General features: G+C 41.3%; 1 protein-coding gene across 4 annotated transcripts in view; it reads right to left on the bottom strand.

Annotated features, from left to right (window-relative positions):
• The window catches only part of BACH2 (BTB domain and CNC homolog 2), a 230,420-nt gene that overhangs the window by 125,828 nt on the left and 77,243 nt on the right, over positions 1-27,349 (bottom strand). The gene's annotated exons all lie outside the window — the stretch shown is intronic.

Here is a 27,349-nt window from a genome sequence, read left to right on the forward strand (position 1 = left end):
TGTATTAATATACTATTGTTACTGCCCTGAGCGATCCACATAAAATCGTAATATCACTGTAGATTATAATATAATCCTTGGTTTAAAGGGATAGTTAAAGCAAATTAATGGAAGACTTAATGATTACTTAAGAGAGTAAGTACACAAAGGCCTCAAAAATCAATTCAGGAAAAGTGGCTATTAAGTGACAAGAACATCTATGATGCAACAATCACTAGTTTTCTGCATCACTTAAAGTACATGCAGGATCTTGGCAACAAAAGGCCACAGATGTGGGCCTTCATTATATAAACGGCAAGATTAAAGGCAATAGATGACTAGTAGCCTTCACAGACTCATCATTTTAAGACACACACACACACGTGTGTGTGTGTGTGTGTGTGTGCGTGTGTGTGCGCGCCGCCCTATACCTGTGGGTCTCAAGGCGGTTCACACATGAAGATGCACATGTGAAACCATTCTCTGCCTGCTTCACTATGCATGTTTTAAGGTCCTGAAAGAAGGGCAACAACACAGGATCATCACCTTTGTGATGACAGTGCCTAGCTCACTACTACATCCAAATAAAATTCATATGAATATCATTAGCAGACTATTTCACCTAATAAGTCAACTGGGAGTTAGGAGGTGGTGACAGAAGGACAGAAATGCATTCACAATCAAATCCTACAAAATTAACCCTTATCTGAAAATGTAACCGAGGCAAGGCACAAACCCTAGCATGAACAGACGATGCATCTTCTCTTAAAGCTATGCAACGTGACAGCTTAAATACCTTAAATCCATGGTTTCCAATGTCTGAGAATGTGAGCAGATGCTTTAAAAAAGTGGAAGCTCATTTGAACGCAGTTTGACTGCTTCCATCTAGCGTTTCCACTTCCACTTGTGCTTAAGGACAGTACAGATAAAACCTACAATTCGCCACATGCTTTTCATTTCTCTAAGGCACACATTTCAGAGAACAGTATGGCAACCAACCCTACATTTCCTTTCAGTTCACTGCCAACAGGCTGCATCTCCAGGAAGAAAAGGTTGCATATCTAGTTTGCTGAAAGCTTGCTGTCAGCTAGCAAGTCTAGCTAGCTGACAGCAACTCAGAGCTTAGACCAGGCAGATCACATAGAACTCCATTACTTTCTGCCCTACCAACCTGGAGATTTAATTTAGTAATAAGGGAATAGTGTATGCTAACCCTATGCACATATCGCTTTAAGACCACTGCTTTATTTTGTTTATATTTTTAGCAAAGGGTGGATGAGAATGTTCAAATTTTTATTTATAGATCCAACTTAGGCTGAAGGTTGGAGCCAGATAACAGCCAACTATTTTTTTTAAGATTATTTTGGATTACTAGCAAAAAATTTAAGATACTGAAAAACAATTAAAAAATAAAGAAAACACTGACACATTAAAAGAGCTACTTAGAAACTGAGTTTATAATATGTTTACTTCTTTTTTTAATAAAGCCAATGTTTAAAAGAATTCAAAGAATTTAAAATTCACATTATAACTGTGTTTGTTTTAGAAACATTGTTATTGAACAAAATGATTGTGTAGTTTTACAATTTCATATGATATTGTAGAAATGCAGTGCATAAGCGCCAAATAATAAAGCAGCAGGACATGGGTGCTATTAACTAAAATTGTTCACACTGCCCAGTTGTTTGAAATGGAAATAAGAGACGTGCATAAATTTCTGCACAGTACCCTTAGACCAAGGGAGGGCTATGTGGTGCTCTCCATATGCTGTTGTAATGCATCTGCTGCCAGCGTAGCCAATAGTCAGGGATGATGGGAATTGTAGTTCAGCCACATCTAGAGGGTACCATGTTGGCTACCCCTGCTTTAGATTATCTGCTGGAGTTGATAATGTGTTCGGATACCAAATTAGAATGACCTAATCTGACCTCAGTAGAGACAGATGCTGCTACACTGATCTTGAAGGAAAAAAATAACTGACTCAACAGGCAATGAAATTGTTTTTCAGACCCATCTGTTAGCAAGACAGTCTTAGTTAACACCTTGACCCAAGTTTGTGCTAATACCAATTTATTCATACAAACATTTTAGCCCTGCCTTTCCTCCAACAGAATCCATGCTAGCTAACAATGTAAGATTGAAATAGAAATATGAGAACAGATAGCAAAGTGAAAATAAAGAGCATCCATTAAGCGCAATTTTCAGCTCAGGCTAAAACACTTTAAAAGACACAAAGCTGAATAGCATGGAAGAAAAGCACAGGGGAAAAGGGAAAAACAAAGGGCAAGGTGAACATAACTTGGTTGGAAATTCTAGAGCCTGGAGATGGCTACTGAGAAGGCCCCCTTCTTATTTGAACCCAAATCTGCTCCTGAAGCGCACAAGGTCTCTAAAGAATTAGTCAATGGGAATGCCTGTACAGAAGACTGTACAAACTAGTCCAAAACTGTGAATGCCACTCTGAATTGGGTCCAGAAACTAATCAGAAGTCAATGCAGTTGTTTCAATAATGTGTGTAAAGAAGCAATTGTCTGGCATGCTAATTTAAGAAAGCTGAACTGATTAAGTTTACATACAAATAAAAACATATCTCTGTATGATATCTCAAGTTGCAACTTCCTTTGCCCTTCTGGATCTGGGGTTCTTCTAGTGCTCTTTGCTGGCCAGAGCAGTGGGTGGGTCTGCTGGACTACAAAACCCATCATCCTTGACCACTGGCTGTGCTGGGTAGGAGGCTGATGGGAATTGGAGTTCCACAACATCTGAAGGGCAAGTTCCCCATCCCTATTCTAGCTGGACAAGAGGCAAAGTGTTTGTGTGAGTCCTTGCTCTGTAGTGATCTGGCTCTTAAAATTCCAGGCAGAAACATACTTTCCAAACTACGGCATTCAGGTAGTAGGTAGCTAGCTAGTGTGCCTACTGCCCCAACCAATTTTAATCAGTGTTAAAATGGAAACTATTCCCAAACTTTTCATTAATGTAATCTGGCTATTTGTCTGCTGCTATCTTCCTAACACATTTTATAATAAAGGCACAATCTCCCTGTATGTGAAAAAAGAAAGAAATCTGCTTTAACTTCAGCACTGAGTATAATCCAGAAACAGAAGTTTAAAATCCCTACATACTTACAAGCTTTTGAAGTATAATGCATGTAATTTCAAAATGTAATAGTTTAACTTGCTTTCAAGCCAAAAGTGAGAACACATTCCTCAACTTAACAGCTGCTGAGAAGGTTTATTCTACTGGCCATGTGCTCTGTTTTTTAAAAGATGAAAACACTTCCACACACTATACTTCCATTAACACATGGGAAAAGAGCTCAAGTAACATCACAACATACAAATCACGGTCACTAACTGTCAATAGCACAACTTGTACAACTTAGCATTCTAGCTAAACATGAAGATGTACCGTATTTGCAGAACGCAAATAGGTATCAGCACCAAAGTTTTTGGCAGCTTTCCAGTATCAACCTCAGTACGCCACGTCCTATAACACCATTGTAACATAATAATTTTAGTGTTAATATATATGTGTATAAAAATATGAACTCTAGGAGGGCACCACCACTTTATATATATATATAGAATACACCTGAAAAAAACCAGACCATCACTTGCAGAGTACAAATGGAGTCTCAACAGCTGAAAGAGGAAAGCCTCCTTTCATTTGCAGTTCTGAATGAGATCCAGTGAAGGAAAATTTTCCTGGTTTTCCCCTTCTCTACCACTATGGAGGTTTTAAACCCTGCAGAGCAACTTTTCAGGAGAATATGGGAGAAATCAATGTTCTGCTCATATTAATTCTAAGGTATTGCACTGTGCAATGTCTTTTGTATACAATGGCACAAATCTTCACAGCAATATGTCAAGGCACTCCTCCAAGATGTTCTGTCCTCTATCCCACAATGTCTAGCCTCACAAGCCAGTCCCTGGATTTAACATACAGGGCTGGGATGAGTGCAAAATATAGCAGGTAGCCGCATAATGTGGCGGGGTCTAGTCCTTCAAAATACCCCTCTCCCTTACAATTTTATAGGTGTCCTGCTATAAGACAGCAAGCCACGCTCCCCAACAGTTTTGGCACTACGTACAGGAATTCTAGAAGGAGAGCTTTAAACCAAATGCTAACCAAATGTGTTTTGGTTCATCTCTTGTTGATGTTCAGTATGAAAGTAGCAAATAAAATTGGTTTTGGAGTAGGTATTTTTCTCTCTACTCACTTCCCAAGCACAAGGAAAGCAATGTGTTGAATCAAAGTGCCTGCAACTGCAAAGATTCCTTTTACACAAAAGAGCATGCAGTAACTCCGAAATCCCACGCTGTAAACTCCTTTTGACTCCTATAAATAGGAACTTGCAATAAACCAGTGGGGTGGGCTTCTTTTAGAAAACAAAATGATGGAAAGTGCCAGTGGGTGTGTGGACCTAGGCAGGTGCTAGTCTGGATCTCAGCCAATGAATTGCTTTAATGATCTGCTTCACTTAATACACAGATAGCACGTTATCAAAGCACAGCTGCATAGTGAAAGTAAGTTTTACCCTCAGCTAGCTGTTCACACTGTGGATTATGAACATACCAGTTTTCTTTAAATATCCACCCAGTGTTAGTTCCCTATGGCTATCTGCATCTATGAACAAGTGATTTAACGCAATTATCCTCAAAGTTACGATAAGTGGGCAGTCATGCGAATTTGCAACTTATTGGTTTAAAGCATGAAGTTAAACAAGCGAAAGAAATCAAATAAAAATGATTCAGTGTTAGGCCGTATTGGTTGTAAGATATGAGTATTAGAAATATAACATAATCTCATTTAAAGGGGGTTGTGCAACTCATATGTTTTACAAATATGTATAGACAGTAATCTTGTTAAATTGATTCTCTGAGTTTTATTCCATTAACAGGAGACATTGCTACTTTTGAGACAAAGTGTCTAAATAATGGAATTTGTTTGAAGTCATTTGCTTACATTCCAAGAACACAGGAAGACAAGACATCTGTGACCCAAGCCTGCCAAGAGAGACTGACATGTTTCAGGATTATCCTTGTATTTTCCACAAGGTCCAAGACCAAGAATGAAGACAATATTTCATGCTTTACTCTTTTTCACATTTTACAAAACCGGTCACTACACCATTGTAACAAGTTATTCCTTCTACAAAGAAAGAATCTGATGTTGCTTGGAGCCATGCGCTACCAAAGTTAAAATCTTGGCATGTCTATGAACAGACTTGTGGTGGCTTTAAACAACCCACTCTGTCTCAATCCATTGTACAAAGGCCATTATACACTATGCAAGTGAAGTGCTTTGTGTGAACACTGTACTATCTGGTGCATTTCTCATTATTCTCCACCAGTAGCTACATGGATATGTTGAAAGTTTTATTTTTGAGGTAGAGTGGGGACAAGAACCACGAGTGGAAGGAAACAGTGGGTTGAATCAGAGAATCCTTTTCTCTCATTCCAACAAGAGGTGCCTTTTTAAAAAGTCATCTGAAAGTGTGAATAAAATGGGGTCACCTTTTTCATGGGGCTTACCACGTGGAAGACATCACAGCGAAATCAGATTATTGGGCCTCCTTTTAGACAATTTAGTTCCAGTTTGTTTCTACCATCTCACAATTGCCAGAGTCCACATTTGTTGGACAAAACTCCTAATTGCAAGAATCCAGTCTTTCATAACTGATACTATATAAGAATCAATCACATATTGAACTTTTGCATATCTAGTGACATTTTGGAGACTTGTTTCATTGCTTATTTGCATGCATGCATGTATACAACCCAACAATCTAGTAACCTCTAGGTTTAATTACTGCAATGGGGCTGCCTCTGAGGACGATTCAGAAACTACAGCTGGTGCAGAATTTGGTAGCCAGGTTGCTCACCAAGGCTGGCCCAACTGACTATACTGGCTGCCAATCAGTTTCTGGGCCCAATTCAAAGTGCCGGTTTTGACATCTAAAGCCTTAAATGGCTCAGGACCACAATACCTCAAGGACCATCTCTCCCCATATGAACCAACTCAGACTGCAAGATCTGAGGCCCTTCTTTGTGTGTCACCTCCACAACATGTCTCATGCACTGCCTCTCGCAGATTTCCCTGTAACTGAGAAATGGAAACAGCTTTTGCCTTCTATCTTTAAGCTCGGTTAGAGTGTTCTTTGAATGACATTTAAACATTTGTAATCTCTGTTATTCAGTCTGCCTGCAACCTGTTTAAAACCAGGATGAAGTGGAGGAGAGAAAGCACCGTGGTCTACAGAGCAGAATAAGAAGCCGAAGCCCTATTGTTAGGCCATCTATCCCTGCATTAGATGAATGTGTAAGGAATGCGGACATTGATCATATTTCCAAGGTAGGTACCAGCTGAAAAGTGGCAAGTTTCAGTAAAGAAGCCTATGGAAACACAAGGGCCACAGACCCAGCCCATTCCTTCTTAACCCTCCCCCCAAATACATCTTGCCTCAAATCTGGCCACAGCCAACATTTCATACTTTGGCAAGAAACTCCCAGAATAAAAGGGAGGGAGTAGAGAATCCATAAATCTCACAGGCTGGTAATGGGAAACCGAATGTGTTAGCTACTAGGTCATACCACTGAGCCTATTAAATACCAAGCGACATTTGGAGAGAATTTCACAGCCTGGTTAGGGTGGTCCACTGTCATGTTTTCAGCAGCTTGGGTTTCTAAAAAGCACAACACATATATACACACACACACCACACACACACGCACAAAGGTGATACAGCTGAAATAACCTATGCAGGTTAGGTTCTTCCAAGAAAAAATCTTGGAAATGAGGAAGAGTCTAAAGGCTTGGGAGCTGACTTGCTGATCTATTTTGAGAGAAGTAAACCAGAGGAATTCCCAATTTAGTTACACAGAGATTTCCTAGTCAACAACACTCTAGTGCCGCCACCAGTTTTAGAATGAAAGTATGGCCTGGCTGGCATCCGGGAGTGATGTTTAGAGGCCAGAGACATGTGCATTACCAAATAAGTCTATTTAAGCAGGGACAAGAAGGCAGAGAAGGGTCAGCAGCTACTCCTTCCCAATTCTAGAGCAGAATCACCTTCTAATCAAGAAAGGCCTTCTCTCATAGCAAAGTCTGGAGTTCAGCAATCTTATTTTTATTAGACAAGACAAAGTGATACCTACAGAGAGTCAAACAGGGGGAAGGGGCCTAAAATGAAATTCTTCACAAAGTAATAAATGAATATCAATATAGAGAAAATGTGGAAAAATATGTTTTTGGTAAAAGGCTCATCTCACTCTATAGGCCGAGGGAGCCAGCATTTGTCCGCAGACAGCTTCCAGGTCATGTGGCCAGCATGACTAAGCCACTTCTGGCGAACCAGAGCAGCGCACGGAAATGCCGTTTACCTTCCTGCCGGAGCGGTACCTATTTATCTACTTCCACTTTGACGTGCTTTCGAATTGCTAGGTTGGGCAGGAGCAGGGACCGAGCAACGGGAGCTCATCCCGTTGCGGGAATTCAAACCGCCAACCTTCTGATCAGCAAGACCACAGCCCACCCGTGTTCTGAAATGATGTAGTAGAGGAATCAATTCACACAGTACATTCACTGCAAATAGTGCTTTCCTTAATTTGAACAGCTTGTGCATAAACGTTGCTGAAGGAAAAAATACCAGTGCTTGTCTAGGGAATGTCTTTCATATGCAGAAGTCTTTTTTTACACAGCCAGAAGTCCACATAATTTGTTCAGGGACTTTTACATCCAGAAGTGGACATGCACATTCGGTCCATTTTCTTTTTCTGCTCATAGCCCCCTGTACCCTGGTTTTTATGTACTTAGCCCTCTCAACATCCGCTGAAATGGTCATAGGGCACAGATATGCACAATTTATAGATGGGGAACATATGTACAAAGCCCCATAGGCATATTATGTCCTTCTCTTCTGGACAGGGCTATACTCCCCTTATAAGAACAGGTTTGTAGCTTGGGCTCAGACTTGTGAGCAGCAATGCCTTTGCCCCACTTTGACTGGTGCGCCAGAGATGTTCTGTCTTGGCAATTTCAGTAACACAGGATCTTGGTCATGCATGAATTAGTTACTGGAGGTGTGTGTCAGATTTGGACAAAGTTCAAGACCCAAAAGTTGGGTGCCTTGGAGAAAATACTGGCTTGTCAGAGGTGAAGCAGCTGCACAAGTAGGGAGCCCTGAAGTGCTTTGTGGTATCTTGACAATGTAGACTGCAGACATTTAAAAAAATGCAGTAGACAAGTGGCCGCTGAAATCAAAAGTAATGTCTCCAAGTTTACCCATAGTGCCATAACACTAAGATGGAGTGATGCGAAGCAAACAGAGCAGACGGAGAATGGGGTGAGAGCCCTCTTTGCGACTGACAGATCAGAAAGAATGTTTTCACCTCAAAAGTTAATCCTTTTAGTTCTCCGCACCTCAAAATCAACTTTAAACATGCTTGCCTAGCACAAAAGCCCCTGGACCTCTTTCTCTGCAATTTGGAAGGTTTCTTATCCAGGGGCAGCTGTCTCATGTCTGTATTTTCAGAGCAATTGTCCACAAAACATTAGGCAAGATTAAGAGATTCCCTTTTTACCCACCCTAAAACTAAGTTTGTCCTGTGGAAAAAGCATTGCAACTATACTTCTGAAATTTGGCAGGATTCGTGTGCTCAGAAGGAGTAACCTTGCCTGCAAATTTCTTCAAATTCTGTCCCAAATTATGGGTGCTTCCTTTTTAAAACAAACTTTAGGGGGATCTAGCACAAAAGCTCCTGGACCTATTTACCTATAAATGTGTAAATCTAAATGCCAGAAGAAATCCATCTACTGTACTCCGATAATCAGAAATGATATCACAAACAGAAATTAGGTGTGAATTTTGGATGCAACTGTTTTCATGATTACTAACTCAATCCTGTACTCTGTACTTGGAAGTCCAACTGTTTAACAAGGGGGCTTACTCCAAACTAAGCTGTATGGTCTGGAAATTAAATGCAGCTCTGGAATCTCATGCTCATTTCCCCAGCCATTTCTTTTGAAATGTTCAGCATTAAATATTAAATTTTTAAACACTTGGAAATGATGAATAGCTGACAACTACTTTCAAACTCAATAACCAAAAAGGAGAAAGATTAAAAATATCCCAACTTATTCTATTCTAACTATGACTGCACAATAAACTGTCTTTTGTGTACACACACGCACACACACATTATTTCCAAGTGCAATGAAAGACATGAAACTGCGTAGAGTGACAAGTATTTCAGCATTCATGAAGGCAGTGTGTTGCTAAATTAAGCATTTTGCAAGATGGGGCCTTTTTAAAAGCATCCTTGTTTTAACCATACAATATGTGTTAAGCCAGGTTAAAAAAACAACCAAAGAGTCAAAAATGCATTTACAGAAAGCAGCAAAACTGCTTCAGAATGCATTATCCCCACCCTACAGAAATGCCTCCTACAGTGACACATAAACATATCACGTTCAACACAGCACTAATCACAACTGAACTGTTAGCTGGAGAAAATTTACTTTTGCCATTGACAAGATACTTTATGCTATTTTAGGTGCTAGAAAAATTGGATCTCCCAGCAACGGCAACATATTGAGAGATATGTACATCTCATGCAACAACTGGGAAACTGCTATGTGAAGCAGGGGGAGAGGATTGAAATCACAGTAGCATATTTTGTGCATGAGCATCTTGTAGATTTATCTATTTTATTTTTTTTGCAAAACTTAGTAGCCAGCAAGATTTTCCAAGAACAAACTGAAAGGAGAAATTGGGGGAGGTTCCTCTAAGAATATCAGAGGAACAATTTATCTGTTCCATCCTGGCCACACTTTCTTCTAGACCACGATGCACCCTGACCCTTGCTAGTGTGTTTGTGTTAATCATTCCCTCCAATAGCAAACTCAGGCTGTTGAGTGGCTATCTGTCTGGAAGCAAAATGGGGTCATGCTGAAGTATGGCCATTGTTTCTACCCACTTAGGGGACTCCCTATATAGGAAGGAATAGAGATGTTTGTAAATTAAGATGTTGCTTTCAACATTTTTTTAAAAAAGCTTCAATACAAAGAACCTGGGAGTTTACAAAATGCTGATGGCAGGCAAGCCTGGAATAATAATAATAATTTTAATAATAGAAGGGAGATTGAGGGAAGAATCTGAAGAAGCCGAAGTCAGGCAGACTCTGTGAGCCCCAATTAAGTCTATGGCTGAGAGCAGCCGAAACAGAACATTATGAGATCAGTTGAACGTGTGCACATACGCACAGGGAAACACAGCACACAGGGAAAGAATTAGCTAGCTGAAGCCCTAAGAGTTAATCACAAGTATACTGGTAGTTAATGTAGTGATAATGCATCCTATGAAATCTGAAAAGAAACATACAGATATGGTTCAGTTTCCAAAACTCTTCCCTCCACAATATAAAATGTTCAGATTTGGCACTAGCAATCCTCTAGTACAAAACAGCAAAGCAGGAGAAAGTTTGGGGTAGATGGTGGAGATAAAAGGCATCTTTTCCTTTCCTATTCTAGAGACTCCCTACCTCCCCATTCTACTTCTCCATTCTTTTTCAGACTGTTTAGATTTCTGAATGCAAGACAAAATTCACTATTTTGTTGCAGTGCCCACTTGAAAATTATAACAGAAAGCTCCCCTATAAGATGGTATGCCATATTATAGGTCTGATTCAGTAGGGAAAATAATAATTATTATTAAACTTCCAAAAAGATGTTGCCGTATATACCCAATTTCCTTGGAGGAGTGCTCCCATTCAGGAGGCCCCAAAAGGTGAAACAGGAGCATAATAGTCTGGAGCTGCTATCAACAAAATTACTCCGTTGCTGGTTTCACTCTGCGGTTGAATTTGTTTTGTTTTTGATTTCATGTTTTTAGGCTTTTATCTCATCGTCTTCATTTCCCCTTCCTGTAAACTGCCCACCAAATTTTGTGATTGGGTTGTCCATAAATAAATAAAATTGGAGAGGCTGGGAAAATGAGCAGTAGAAAACAGCAGAAAAGTAGACCACTATGTGTTTTCAGTCCTTCTCCTTCCCAAAACAAGGCACATGCACACAAACACACAGATCACCCAGTCCCTCTTATTTATTGGAGTAAAAAAAGACATGTTTCCGGTATACAGACTGCTTTTTCCTTTTTTTGTAATGTTTTTACGTTGCTCTTCATGAAGCCTTATGTACAGCATCAGGCTTTATTTCAAACAAGTGTAAGAAAAAATAGATTACAGTGCCATCCACCTGCTGTGTACATATTTTCTTTTTCAAAAAACCTACTGCTAATTTGGTCTACCAATATGTATGCTTTCAAACTGCTGTTAAATCACCAGTCCAACAGGAATTTTCAATCCTACTGAGAAACAGTTTTTGATTAGCCTTGATCCAACAGAAACAATGTACAAATGGTCAAAAGGGCCTCATATTCCAACACTGATGTATTATGAGGAAAGCAATTTAAAATGCAACTCTGTTCTGGAGCAGCACCACTTTCCCTTTCAGAGCACTGACCTTGGCTGGTGTGGCAAACCTGCCCTCCACTGCCAGTCCATAGGATGAACTGAGCTTTTGGGGGGGGGGGTGACAACAATGACACCTCAAATTTACAGCCCACTTTCCCTTCCTTCTTTTGTCTGCTTTTAACAGACAAAGTGGCCTGGCACTCTCTGAACAGCAACAGGTAGCTGGCTCTAACCACCATTTTAAATTTCCCATGCAGAGCTTGTCTGAGGTCTGGGGGTTGGAATCTTCTTGGAATAAACACAATCAAAAAGGGAGCCAATTCCTGCCCCCACCCCCAGCCAGCTTAACTCTCCAAGCCCCAGGGGGCAAGTGTACCTGGCTGCCCTCCGGCTGCCCGTCATGCATGGGCCTGGGAATGGAGAAGCCTCACTCCAAGAAATGAGGAACAGAATTGTGAGGGGTTCTGTTAAGGGTCAGACATAATACTTTACAAGTGGGGGGGTGCCCTATGATGAGAAGAGTCTTGAGTGGAATCTACACACATATAAAAACCGTTCTGAAAATGCTTTTTTTCAAAAGTGTTTTTAAAAATACAGCGGTACCCTCGGGTTAAGAACTTAATTTATTCTGGAGGTCTGTTCTTAACCAGAAACTGTTCTTAACCTGAAGCACCACTTTAGCTAATGGGGCCTCCCGCTGCTGCCGTGCCGCCGGAGCACAATTTCTGTTCTCATCCTGAAGCAAAGTTCTTAACCCGAGGTACTATTTCTGGGTTAGCGGAGTCTGTAACCTGAAGCATCTGTAACCTGAAGTGTCTGTAACCCGAGGTACCACTGTACATCGAATTTTCCATAAGACTCACCATCGCCATCCAGTGTCACATTGTACATCAAACATAAAACACACTTAAAACATTTTATTTGCAGCTGTATAGCTGAGTCCCTGGACTTTCTCACAGAGGAATGAAGGACTCTTCAGAACCTCTCAGCAAATGATAGAGGATATGGGTCTCTGCAGGTACACTGAGCCTAAGCCTTATAGTGAAGGGAAATCAGTGAGTAATCTCATACAGAATTCCAACTGCATCATAGGTTTCTCCCTCACTACTACAGCCATAAAAGGTATCACACTAGCTCTCCAGAATGGTGGGACAAGGCACAAATGACTAAAGTGGGGTGGAAGGAATAAATGGTAGAAATCAAGAGTATCTACCTTGCACAAGCAGAAATGACTTCTATTGATGCAATGCAGAGCACCTTTGGATCTTAGCCAAAGTCATCCTAGCTCAAATCAATCCACCAAGCTGGATCAAAATATTTATAGATGATTTAATACATATTTCACTCAAGTAAAAAAAGAGGGGGCTGTTTGAAACCAAATGCTCACTCGACCAAAACAGTGAAAGAAAAAGCACAAATCAAACCTGCTCTAACACAAAGCATATGCCAACAAACAGTAACATTTCTTGCAGTGTGTGCCAAAGGATGTGGGTGTTGTGCCTCTCCCACAGCTTCTCCTCCTTTCACCCCACCCACATCTGGCCACCTGTAACTGTCTCAGAGGAAGCCAGCAGTCTCCCACGTAATTTCCAGCTGCACAGCATCAACCACAGAGTACACACATCGCCATAAGCATCTGCACAAAAAGTTGTGTAAAGGGCAAATCATTGTCACAAAACTGTTTTGCTACCATTTATTAACCTGAATGAGGGTGGTGTTTTTTTAAAGACTATCTCAACAGAATATTGGGAAATTATTTTAAGCAGGACAGAACTTATCTTCTGTAAAGGTACAGAGTAATGTTGACTTTAAAATATATGTGATAAACACACAGAGAGACAAGCAATGAGATTTTGCTCTTCTGACGAGTCTTTTCCACTGGTGAACAAATTACATCTGGGAGGGTGGTGTTGGGAAAAATTAGCTTCCTTTTTACCTTCTGGTGTCATGATTCACAATACTTCCCCCCTCCCCCACAGGCATTTTTAAAAGCAGAACCTCTAGTGGTAAACTATAGGATTTCACACGTGGGTTTTTTAAATGTAAACTCGCCTCTCTTTTTTGGTCTCTTTTTGCATGTCCTCTCCAATTCCATGTTAGAATTAGTCACTGTATGGTCACATGCTGTTACTAACAAGACAACCAACAGCATGGGATGGGCTGGGGTGCACAGTGAAAAAGTTTAACCCAGGCACCGTGATCTCACCCTGAATCACACCACCCAGCTGTTATTTCCAAAAATGTTGGGGTTGAAAATGTGCCTTGAAAATGCACATATGCATCTCTAGTCATAACGTGTAGTCTTACCCCGACACACAAAAATGTTGAAATTATTCTCCTTCATTTTCCCACTGAATCTAAATATTTCAAAGCTATAATCAGTAAGAATATTATCATTACAATACCACTTCAGCTACTTCCTATCTTCCCTACTTTTTCCTTCCTTGATCCCTTTAGCAAGTCCAGTCATGGTCTTCTAGTGACGTCCTTTTCAAAAAGTGGGTATGAGGTGGGGGAATCAATTTTTTAAAAACCTCCAAATGAGACTGTGTCAGCATTCATACAACACAGCAACCAATAGTTAAAAGTTTACCTAAACATATAGATGGTCCCAGCTTCCCTTCTTTCCTAGTGCAATCAGCAGATCATAACATCTGAGACTGTGATTTGTTATGCTCTTAACAAACCCTGACTGGTAAAACCAAATTTCCTTTTATCACTTACCAATCATGGTTGTTCAGTGCAAAACTATGGTCAGACCTAGCACTAAGTTAAGGGTTGTGATCTGCTGCTAGCAGAGGAGCAAAGAGGGATGCAATCTTTGAGTTCACAGTGACCATTAGGCATGGGTTACCACAAAGAGGAAAGTGGCCTGGGCCAACATGGATTAATTTTTCCTTAACATATTTTGATCACCCTGCCATTAATAGCAAACCAGGTTGGCTAATGAAGGGTAGACAAAGGCTTATTTCATCTTCTATTCTTGTAAGATGCGTCTAAATGATTCAGCAACCAGTTTAATGCCCGGTTCTTCCTGGGGCTTTGCTTCACATAACGCGGGTGGCGCTGTGGGTAAAACCTCAGTGCCTAGGACTTGCCGATCGTATGGTCGGCGGTTCGAATCCCCGCGGCGGGGTGAGCTCCCGTCATTCGGTCCCAGCTCCTGCCCACCTAGCAGTTCGAAAGCACTCTTAAGTGCAAGTAGATAAATAGGTACCGCTTTATAGCGGGAAGGTAAACAGCGTTTCCGTGTGCTGCGCTGGTGCTAGCTCGCCAGCTGCAGCTTCGTCACGCTGGCCACGTGACCTGGAAGTGTCCTCGGACGGCGCCGGCTCACGACCTCTAGAGCGAGATGAGCATGCAACCCTAGAGTTGGACACGACTGGCCCGTACGGGCAGGGGTACCTTTACCTTTACCTTTTTTTCCACATAACACTTCACCTACCGAAATCCTCTCAATGTTACTAAAGTACAGACACCTTAATTTTGAAGGGTCAGCCATCTCTGATGTAAAAGGCTACTTTATTTGTTATGTTTATATTTTGTCTTATTCTCCACAGGGCCTGTGGCAGCATTTCTATCTTACAGAAATCTTGACCAGGGCCACTTGCTGAGTTTCCCAGATCTAAGCACAATACTTTTCCTTAGTTACTACACAAACAAAATTGAGATTGCAGAAAATTAAAGAGGTGCCATCTTGTGACAATTGGCTATGTAACCAAGTTCTAGAAGAACACTTCAGACACACTTTTAAGAGAAGTTTTGCCTGTTTGCATTATTTCAGAAAAGATGTGAAGGCTTTCAAGTCCTGGCAAACAATATAAATTGTTTAGACAAGCCCAAATAATCTATGGAGATGGTTTACAGAATCACTACAGTATTAAGAGAATGCTTGGGAAATGTTTTATATTTCAAAAAGTCCAGAGATGTCCCACCGTCACGAGGCATATATGGGCATAATATCAAAGGGAGAAAGAGAACTTTGGACGAATTAAAAAGAAAAGCAGACATTTAAATGCCATTTTTAACTGCTATGTTTCACTCGAGCGATTATTTAAAGTAGTGGTTTATCCAACTGAATAGAACTGCACCTGCAAAGTGAATCACTGACTAGGCTGCCAGCTCTGTAAATTGCAACCAAAAAGGATATTCGTTAGAATGCTTACATTATAGAGTCAACCACAAAATATTTATTTATTTATTTATTTATTTTTAAAGGGCCCTCATCTCTCTTCCAAATTCACTTCTGAATGCGCTGAAAGGTATTTCTGCCAAGAAACTGCCTCAGTATAGGGCTTCACTACAACGTTTTTAAAAATATTTGCTGTTGTGACCCTTGGATTCTGCTAGTGATGGCCACATTCACTTGGTTTTTTAAAACAATACCTAATGTATGATGAGTTTAAGGTATTGATATAGAAATTGCCAACTATGCAATTTTATGTTTAATGGACTATGAGACCCTCATGAAAAATAAGACTCCCCCCACCCCGACAAACTCTCACTTTAACTGAGATGGGAGGAAATAGCACAATAGCCTTCCCTCCAAAGAGAAAAGATTCACAATGAAGCATTTTTTACAGTATTTGGTAGAATTTCAATGGAAAGAAAGAAAGAAAGAAAGAAAGAAAGAAAGAAAGAAAGAAAGAAAGAAAAACTCTCTATCACGAACATTTGTTGTGGCATCTGTCTCAAGAGACAATGGAGTGCACTTGAGGGCGTGAAGTCAAATCACTGTGTTAGGAGCACCAAAATGACCTTCCCGGGGCGCAAGTCTGGGTAGGGTGTATGGAGGTCTTGGGCTGCCCAGATGACAAGCCCCCCCCCCCAGCAATCATTACATAAAGCCAGCAATCACCACATATTGATACACATTGAAGAAATTAAGATCCTGGAATGGGATTTCATTCTGAATGAAAAAACCAAACAAACCCCACCTCCCAGTCCTTGAAAGACTGGCTTTTAAGAAATCCAGGATCTGCAGCATTTTTGAGAGTTTTCTCCAGGGCACAAATGCTTTTCCAAGTTCAAGAGTTCAAGTAGGAGGGTCACTTATGGAAACATAATTAAAAATAAAAGGTTGTGTCTAACTGCAGAACCACTCTACTCCCCACAATATCATTATTAAAACACACCATTATGAATCATCATAGACTTGTTGACACTACATCCAAAGAATTCACATTAGCAGTAGATTATTTTCTCTTCATATTAGCCTTTTAGTGCTGGGGTCACCAACATGGTGCCCATAGTCTCAGTGGTACCCTTGAGGAATTTGTCTGACGCCAGCAAAGCCTACATGCTTTGTTATGAGCAGGCAAAGGTGGTTGCTACACCCCAATCTGGAAAGTACCGTATTTTTCACCCCATAGGACACACCGCCCCATAGGATGCACCTAGTTTTTTTGGGGGGGATAAAGAAAAATAAATTTATTTTCCCCCCAGGCGCAGGGCTGGCGCGGGGGAAGTCCGAGCTTCCCCCGACCCCAGCCCCCAGAACAGGCTGCTGTCTGCAAGCCTTGCAAGCCCGGCGGGACCTCTGCCGGGCGCGTGAGGCTTGCGGACACCTTCCCGAAGAACGGGGCGTCCTCCAGAGGGCACCCCGTGCTTCGGGATGCAGGCTGCCGCCCCAAGTCTCGCGCACCCGGCAGGACCTCCTGCCGGGTGCGGGAGGCTTGTGGACACCTTCCCGAAGCACGGGCCATCCTCCGGAGGACGCCCCATGCTCCGGGCTGCAGGCTGCTGCCCGCAAGCCTTGCGAGCCCGCACGAACTCCCACGGGCTCACAAGGCTTGCGGATAGCTTCCTGAAGCCTGGAGAGCGAGAGGGGTCGGTGCGCACTGATGCCTCTCGCTCTCCAGGCTTCAGCAAAAGCCTGCATTCGCCCCATAGGACGCACACACATTTCCCCTTCATTTTTGGAGGGGAAAAAGTGCATCCTATAGGGCGAAAAATACAGTATGTAGAACAGAAGGAAGAAGATGAAAGGGTGATACCCTTTCCCACTAGGGCTCGGCAATATCTGGTTTTCAACATCACAATATATCACCAGTTAAACATCACAATATATTGATAAAACACAATGTTTGAAATAAGGATGGAACTATGAAGAGGCGGATTCTCCATATAGTTGGGGTATGTGTGTCACTGTAGTATGTGCTCAGATTAACTAGATCAGCAGACATCACTTGGAAATGTGGGAAATATCCAAACATCAGATGGAAAAAGGATGTATTAGAAGATAGACTTGCTGTTACTTCATAATGCACATTAACAAAGACTCAAAGAGCATGTGGAAAGATTTGTGCATTTAGCAAGACTTGGTTTCTTTTTCAAAACTGAAATAACCACTTCTAACCCCAAACACAATATCCCTCTGCATAAGAAAATAGAATGAAAACTCACAAGTATAAAAAGAGCAGGGTGCAGTAAGGAGAGTGCCATTTGGTAGTGACGTCAGCTATCCTAATATTTGTAACCCAGCAAAAAGTGTTCTCTATAAGACTATAGATAGGCACACACACAGAAGCTCAAAAATGGCTTCTTTGCGATTTTGCCAAAAAAGCTCAACAACTTTTGGCTGAACTAAAGCTCAATAACTCCCTCCCCCCCACCCCGAAAAAAATAAAGCTGAACAACTTTTCTGCCCAGATTTCCACTAGAAGACCCTACGTTTTGTTTCCTGAGGAACAACAGCAAATGCCTTCACCCTCACCAGTCAAGCTGCAGGTTAGCCAAGGCTAATCAAATTATTTCCGAGCCTGAAGCAGAAAGTGCCTCTCCTCAGGAGCAGAAATACAGTAAGTGAAACAACAAAGAATCTGCCTCCCTTTCATGACAGAAGAAGAAGAAGAAGAAGAAGAAGAAGAAGAAGAAGAAGAAGAAGAAGAAGAAGAAGAAGAAGAAGAAGCAGCAGCAGCAGCAGCAGCAGCAGCAGCAGCAGCAGCAGCAGCAGCAGCAGCTTTTCTCTCAGCCTCACGGCAGGGTCAATCTCGCTGGCTGCTTTTCTAGCTGTTTTGTTCATCTTGATTTGCTTTTTCTCCTAATTGTCCTTTCTCATCCACAATGCCATGATGGGCAACTGGCCACTAGAGCACAGATGCACAATGACTGGAGAAAGTTGGCCAGCTGCTCCTGTTTTCCTTTGTGTTTTGCTGGTGATCCTCTCTAGCTTGCACTCTGTTTCTGGAGGACCTTATGAATTCTTAACAGGTTTGAATGTGGCTGGTTTTGATGTGATGAATTCAACAGTAAAGGCAAAGGGACCCCTGACCATTAGGTCCAGTCGTGGCCGACTCTGGGGTTGCGGCGCTCATCTCACTTTATTGGCCGAGGGAGCCGGCGTACAGCTTCCAGGTCATGTGCCCAGCATGACTAAGCCGCTTCTCGCGAACCAGAGCAGAGCACAGAAACGCCGTTTACCTTCCTGCCAGAGCGGTACCTATTTATCTACTTGCATTTTGACGTGCTTTCGAACTGCTAGGTTGGCAGGAGCAGGGACCGAGCAACGGGAGCTCACGCCATCGTGGGGATTCGAACCGCCAACCTTCTGATTGGCAAGTCCTAGGCTCTGTGGTTTAACCCATAGTGCCACCCGTGTCCCATTCAACATGTAGCCTGGCTCTAATTTACAGCTGTCTAGTAAAAATGGACACTAAAAGTTTGGTGCAAATTGGACAGTTTTTTCTTCCTGTAGGCAAAGTCTGGGGACTTTTAGCACATTTTATTAAATTCAGGCCTACAAATGGGTGGAATGTTTCACTTGTCTTCTTGCAGACAATTCAGTTTGTCCAGAAGTAATTTACATTACGATAACACTGCATTCAAGACATTATGAATTTGTAATACCTCATTATTACCTTAACTTGCAGTTTTTCAAATTGTAAGTTAGGCCTCTTTATGTATTGCATGGGCAGACAGCTAGTCCCTCCTTCCTTCTACATCAGTTTATGGATTATATATGTCAAAAGCTTACTAGATCAAAGTTTTGTCTGGCTAGTCAGTCATTTGTTCCCTCTCCCCTCCAAAAAATAAAAATCCCCACACCCCTACTGTATTTTCCCTTGTCACTGAGGCACACATGATACCAAACATGTGCAGCTAGGGAGAGTCAAAATTATTAATATTAATGACTTAAGACAGCAACTTGATGGGATGACTCATATATGTTAAACAGCAAGCACTGGCAACTCAGACAGAACTTTCATATAACTCAACATCAAGAGCGCTACTTCAACTATGGTCTTTTATATATTCAGGGTGCTTCTAGACAGGTGTTTGTTGTGGGATTGGTGCTCCCAATGCATTTAAGTTTTTTGCAGTACAGTGGTGCCCCGCAAGACGAATGCCTCGCAAGACGGAAAACTCGCTAGACGAAAGAGTTTTCCGTTTTGGAGGTGCTTCACAAAACGAATCTCCTATGGGCTTGCTTCGCAAGACAACAATGTCTTGCGAGTTCCTGCTGGTTCCCCCCCCCCCTTTTTCTAAGCCGCTAAGCCGCTTATCAGCTGATCCGATCAGCAGATAAGCCGCTAAAAACCGCTAATAGCTAATCCGCTAATCCTTCAATGGGCTTGCTTCGCAAGACGAAAAAACCGCTAGACGAAGAGAATCACAGAACGGATTCTTTTCGTCTTGCGAGGCACCACTGTACAATTGTCTGTTGTCGAACACCCTGGAACTCATAAGTGTTGGCTCCCGAACGCCGCAAACCTGGAAGTGGTTGTTCCGGTTTGCAAATGTTCTTTTGGAACCAGAACGTCTGATGGGGCTTCCACAGCTTCTGACTGGCTGCAGGAGCTTTCTGCAGCCAATCAGAAGCTGCAATTTGGTTTTGGAAATCGAAGTGACTTCCGGAACGGATTCCGTTCGACTTCCTAGGTACGACTGTATCTACATAATGTCACTGGCATCAAAATGCCACCTTGGATTAATTCCCCATTTATTTTGGATTTACTATTTTCATATACCAAAACCAACAATAAATTACCAACAATATCTCAGTGACCTGTTAGCAAATTAAGCACTCACCTGGAAGAACCCGTGGCTTTCTTTAGTTAAATAGTCCTAACTATTGTACAATCAGACAACACACTGAGCATTGCAAAAAGTGGAGATCTTTAGTGCTGATTTCATTTCATTTATATCCCACCTCTCTTCCTTGAACAAACTCAAGGTGGTGTACATATGGGTCCCTGTAATATGGTACTGGGGTTAGAATGCTGAAATGGGGCTGGGGAGATCCAGGTTCCAATCACCACTTAGCTCTGGTCCCATTGGGTAAATTTAGGCTAGCCATTGTCTCTCAGCCCAATCTACAGTGGTACCTCGGGTTACATATGCTTCAGGTTACATACACTTCAGGTTACAGACTCTGCTAACCCAGAAATAGTACCTCAGGTTAAGAACTTTGCTTCAGGATAAGAACAGAAATTGTGCAGCAGCGGGAGGCCCCGTTAGCTAAAGTGGTGCTTCAGGTTAAGAACTGTTTCAGGTTAAGAACGGACCTCCGGAACGAATTAAGTGCTTAACCCTAGGTACCACTGTATTTCAAAGAGCTGTTGTGAGGATAAAAGAGTGCCACAGATGTGTCTTATCAACCACTCTGAGCTGCTGAAAATAACAACGTAAATAAATATCAGGCGGTCTCCTATTCTGTAAAGAAGAGAAATACAAGTAGAAAGATGGAAGAACAGAGTTTGTTCCTTGTCTGCTGTTTCAGATCCTAAGTACTATACCTACCTTGTGGGGATCAAGCCACAAAAACTATGATTTTAGCAAACATTTAAATTATTCAAAGTATTAAGGAGGACACAATCTTATCTCTCTTTTTCCCCTATTGATCAGGTCAAGTGAGTTCAGTATAAAATGCTGGATGTTAGCTTCATGTGAATAATTGATCTGAAATCAGCCAAAAGAGAAGAGAGATACCCAAAGAAAATGGCTTAAAACAGAGCTATCCAAAAGGGAAGAGAAAGAAAAAGAACTAGCTGGCAAGTGAATTACTTCCAAAGTTCTTTTTTGTGTGTGAGTATTTCACATGCCTTTCATGCTATTTTAAAAAAGGCTAAGAAGCAGTGACAACCTACCATGATCAAACTACTGAGCCTCTTGGGCTTGCCAATCAGAAAGTCAGTAGTTCGAATCCCCGTGACAGGATGAGCTCCTATTGCTCTTTCCCAGCATCTGCCAACCTAGCAGTTTGAAAGCATACCAGTGCAAGGAGATAAATAGGTACCACTGCAGCAGGAAGGTAAACAGCATTTCCGTGCGAACTGGCTTCCGTCATGGTGTTCCATTGCACCTGGCACTCATCACGGTGTCTCATTGCGCCAAAAGCGGTTTAGTCATGCTGGCCACATGACCTGGAAAGCTGTCTGTGGACAAACACCAGCTCCCTCGGCCTGAAGTGAGATGAGCACCGCATTCCCATAGTCACCTTTGACTGGACTTAACCATCCAGGGGTCGTTTACCTTTTACTTTCCTAAAGAATGTGCAAGTGTCTTAAATCTATGGCAGTATCTTGATTATTTTAATAATTTATTTTCAGGTATATATAGTGAAGCCTCTGGGTGGCACAATCATTATTTAACTGAGAATACACAGTATATGCAGTTACAGAAAACAGAATACATACTTTGGATTGCAAACTGAAATTTAAACATTGGGGTGCTGGTAATATAAGCACGATACAGAATGCATGAAGCTGCATATTTTTTGTTCAGATATTTTCCCTTGATCTATTATATTAATAATCAGGGCTAGACAAAGCAATTATGTTGTAAGTCAACTAAGCAAGCATGCCAAATTCTATTAGCTTCAAAACCATGACATGGTTAAACTGGATATTGTTTGTTTTCTTGATGCTTGCATATATCAACTGAGATTGTGGTGGTTACTCTTATTAAGTATTAGTCATCAGATTCCACCAAGCTGAAGGTAAACCTCAAGTGGCGGATGAGCAACTATAGGAGAAAGATAACTAAATGAGTCACAGATCCTGCTGAGCCCACAGGATTAAGAATGGGAAAGGGAAAGGATAGTAACGTAGGACATACTCAAATAATCATAGAATCTTAGAGTTGGAAGGGACCCCAAGGGTCATCTAGTCCAACCCCCTGCAATGCAGGAATCTTAGCTAAAGCATCCATGACAGATGGCCATCCAACCGCTGCTTAAAAACCTCCAAGGAAGGAGAGTCCACCACTTCTTGTGGGAATGTGTTCCACTGCTGAACAGCTCTTACTGTCAGAAAGCTTTTCCGAATGTTTAGTCGGAATCTCCTTTCTTGCAGCCTGAAGACATTGGTTCAAGTCCTACCCTCCAGAGCAGAAGAAAACAAGCATGTTCCCTCCTCCATGTGACAGCCCTTAAGATATTTGAAGATGGCTATCATATCTCCTCTCAGTCTCCTCTTTTCCAGGCTAAACATACCCACCTCCTTCAAGCGCTCCTCATGACCCTTAATCATCTCGGTTGCCCTCCTCTGCACACGTTCCAGCTTGTCAACATCGTTCTTAAACTGTGGAGCCCAGAATTGGACACTGTATTCCAAGTGTGGAAACCAGGTGTCCCCCATCCTTTATTTGTGCATCTGGTTAAGGTCATTTTGAATTCTGATTCTGTCTTCTGTGGCTTTAGCTGTCAACTGGGCAGCTATGCCCAGGATAGAACCCTGCGGCACCCCACTTGTCACTTTTTCCCAGGATGATGAGGAACCGTTAATGAGTTCTTTGGGTTCAGTCAGTCAACCAGCTACAAATCTACCTAATAGTTATCTCGTTCAACCCACATTTTACCAGCTTCCTCGTAAGAATATAATGGGGTCTTTGTCAAAAGCCTTACTGAAATCAAGATTCACTATGTCCACAGTATTTCCCTGTTTGTAATTTTGTAATTCCATCAAAAAAACAAATCAGATTGGTCTGGCATGACTTATTTTTGAGAAACCCATGCTGTCTGAGTAATCACAGCATCCTTTTCTAAATTGTTCACAAGACTAACTCCTGAATTATCTATTCTAGGACCTTCCCTGCTATTGATGTCAGGCTCACTGGTCGGTAGTTACCTGGGTCTTCCTTTCCTCCCTTTTTGAAGATGGGGACATTTGCCCATCTCCAGTCTGTAGGGACCTCATCTGTTCTCCAAGAATTCTCAAAGATAATAGACAAAGGCTCTGAAATTACATCCGCAAGCTGCTTTAGTACCCCTGGATGGAGCTCATCAGGTCCTGGAGATGTGAATTCATTTAAAGTAGTTAGGTGTTCCCTTACTACCTCTTTTCCTATCTTGGGCTGCAGCTCCCTCCTTACATCATTTATTCTGTTATCACCAGGTTGGGAACCGCTTTCCTTTTGGGTGAAAACAGAGGCAAAGTAGGTGTTGAGTAGTTCCACCTTTTCTCTGTCACTCAATAGCATTTCTCCATGTTTCCCATGCAAAGGACCTACCAGTTGCTTGTTCTTCCTCTTACTTCAGACATAACCAAAGAAACCTTTATTATTATTATTTCTAACCTCTCTTGCAAGCCTGAGCTCCTTGAGCTTTAGTCAGCCTGACTTTCTCCCTGCAACTGCTGGCTAATCGTGTATACTCCTCCTTTGTGATTTCCCCTTTCTTCCATTTCTTATACATGCCCTTCTTAACACACAGCTCATCTGTAAGCTCCTTATGCAACCACACCAGTTTCCTTAGATACCTCCCACTTTTCTTTCTTGTTGGTATTATCTGCTGCATTTGGGCCTTCAATATTTCTCCTTTAAGAAACTCCCATCCTTCTTGGACTCCCTTCTCATTGAGTATTTCTGACCATGGGATCACACCTGGTAACTCCTTCAGCTGTTCGAAATTGGCCTTCTTAAAGTCCAGAATGCATGTCCAACTACACTCAGTTTTCCCTTGCCTCTGCATCCTGAAACTCAGGAGAACATGACCACTTCCTCCCAAGTTTCCAAGCATGAATCAGTTCCTCCCTTTTGCTGAGGACCAGGTCCAAAATAGATGATCCCTTTGTTGGTTCTCCCACCACCTGGGAAATGAAATTGTCAGCGATGCAATGGAGGAATTTGTCAGACCTTACACTCTTGGTAGAATTTGAGTCTCAAGAGATATCGGGGAAGTTTAAGTCCCCCATGATTATTATTTCTCTCCTTTTTGAATGTTTGGTAATCTGCTCTAGTAAGGCATCATCCAAGTCTTCAGTCTGGCTTGGCGGTCTATAGCAGGCACCCACAGTAAGGTCACTGTTGTTTCTCTCTCTTACAGTTTTACATCATTGTGCCTATGTAGGCAAATGAATTCTTTGTACAGATGCTTATATCTACCGTATGTATGGCATTACCCTTAAATTCCAGCTCCAGTGAACAAACTGTAAAGTAGAAAAGAGCAAAATGCAGAAGTTTATACAACTTGCAAAATGCAGGGACGTCATCTCTTTTGGATCAGGCCACCTAATTAACATTTTGGATTTCAGCGCATATGACAGACCATTCATACAAGAAGAAAGTCCTTTATGCAGTGAATGGACTCAAACAATTTTCTCAAAGGAAGGGAAGGGGAAAGAGAACTAGCTTCTATTTGGTCCCTTTCACTGTGCTTTTTAATGTCATGGGAGAGGACCAACTTACTGCACCATAGCCCACTTCATACAATACAAGAAGCCTATGCGCTGGTTTCTGTGTAGGGAATCAATGGGCCAATCTTTCCTCCCTTCAATTAAAAAAAAAAAGCTTTGAATTCCATGTGCCCTCAACTACATACCTTGAAGCATATTGTAGGCCCAAACACATTAGCCCCTTTCTTTCCATTCCTCCTTCCCTTTTGACACTGGTAAAAGTAAATATGCTGCCAGGCATACTCTGCTATCCAGAAAGAATTAAGTACTCTTCAATCCCACTGAGATCAATGGGCTTTAATTTTGCTCAACTCATTCTGGCTTCTGCACAACTTGTCATTATTTTTCACACAAGGAAGCTTATATAACTAACACCCCAATATTTCAATGTATTTTTATCTGGAACCAAGTGCACAGAGGTCAAACAGACTTGCTTCCTTATCAATTTGATTTGAATGCAAATATGGTTTTGGATTGCACATGAAGTTCAGAAATCTGTCCTAAATCCAGTCATGAACCACCAGAAGGTATGTCAGGAATATGAAAATACCCTCCTGCATGGTATGTGTATGTATTTCAAAGATGTATAGCCCATCCTTCACTCAAAGGTCTTAAGGCAGGGTACATATAAGTATTAAAACAGCTATCATCTATCTATCTATCTCTGCCTCAAAACCAACAGCTATTATTTCAAATCGACATGATTAAGCGTAGAAATACAAAGAACAGAAAAATAGCATAAACAGAACAGAATAAAACTGACAACACTCAATACTCAATCTTCTCATTATCTATTATTTGGAGAACTTGGTCTCCGATCAAGATTTTGCACAGAGCTCCTTCTTAAGAAAATGGTTCCCTTGTTTCAAAATAGGCACAATACTTGCACATATAGTAGACCATGAAGAATTTAAAGAATAATATATTCTGAGTAGCCACCATTCTTACATTTCATTGATAACTACACTTCTACTTGTAAACTTTGGTTAGTAGGTGAGGGTATAAATATTCGTAAATCACAGAACTTTGTAAATCCACAGAGTTGGAAGGGACCCTGAGGATAATCTAGTCCAACCCCCAGCAATGCAAGACTATGTAGCTGACCCATACAGGGATCGAATCTGCAACCTTGGCATAATCAGCACCACACTCTAACCAACTGAGCCAACTGTTAATTATCTTTTGCTAGGATCATGCACCTATGGCAGTGGTTCATGTGTAGGTGCATGCAAGTTCTACTAAATTAACTTTACTCTTTTGCCTTTTATTAAAAATAACTCACCTATTGGTCTCCACAAAACCCAACAGTTAGGTGTTATTCTTCTATTTTGTTTCCACCATTGGAAGCTTATTCACTCAGAAAATTTCTATAACTCAGTGGTGAGTCCCAACTATATTGAACACTGACTTCTCTCTGATACATTGGCATGATTACAGTGTATCATGTCCCTTCCAAAGAAAGAATTTGCTTTCCCTCCTACCAGTGTTATTTCAACAAGCCCATAATAATACTCCCAAGTAAAAAACAAACAGCATGTTTCTAAACACAGTACTGTAACTGCCACAATTAAGTCTATGGATGAAGCATCTATGGATAAAATATCTAGTGTCTGCAATTTCCTATAGGAGCCTTTAAAAATACTATTGTTTCATCTGCATTGAGAAAATACAACTCTCGTCATAAACTTTGAATCATACATTTAAGTTATTTTTAATAACTGCATCTTGATAATATTTTCCCAGAGCAAGCCAAAAGCACTCATAAGCTACTGTTCAATCTACCATATTAAATCTGGGATATTAAGTATATTTCCCAGGAACTGAGATGCACAAAATTCAATATATTTTACTCCTAAATAACATACTTGGGATCACTGTGTAGGTGATCTGATGCCTCAACATTAGGAGATAATATTTAGTGCTGATAGCAGTAACAGATATTTACAGCGCTAAAGAATGTGGTTTGCCATACAAAAAAAATTCTAAAATGCATTCCATGGCCACTATAAAAGCATGTAAAATATTATGAGATAATCATAATAACACTTATCTTGCTCACATCCTTATTGGGTCTCACCAGCTGCGTAAACTACCCTGAAATCCAAACTGGGTGAATAACAGTATATAAATGTTTTGAACAAATAACAAAGCTCTGTGTTGCAGATTCAGAAAACTAAGGCTACCTAAAAAGATTTACACTTGAGGACAACTATGGCTTCATCAATGCCACTTATAACTATGTTTTCTCAAAATCAATTACTTCCAAGCAAATTGTTTAAAAGG

This window comes from Podarcis liolepis (genome assembly GCF_965112155.1).
Source record: "Podarcis liolepis genome assembly, chromosome: 3".
NCBI classification, from domain to species: domain Eukaryota; kingdom Metazoa; phylum Chordata; class Lepidosauria; order Squamata; family Lacertidae; genus Podarcis; species Podarcis liolepis.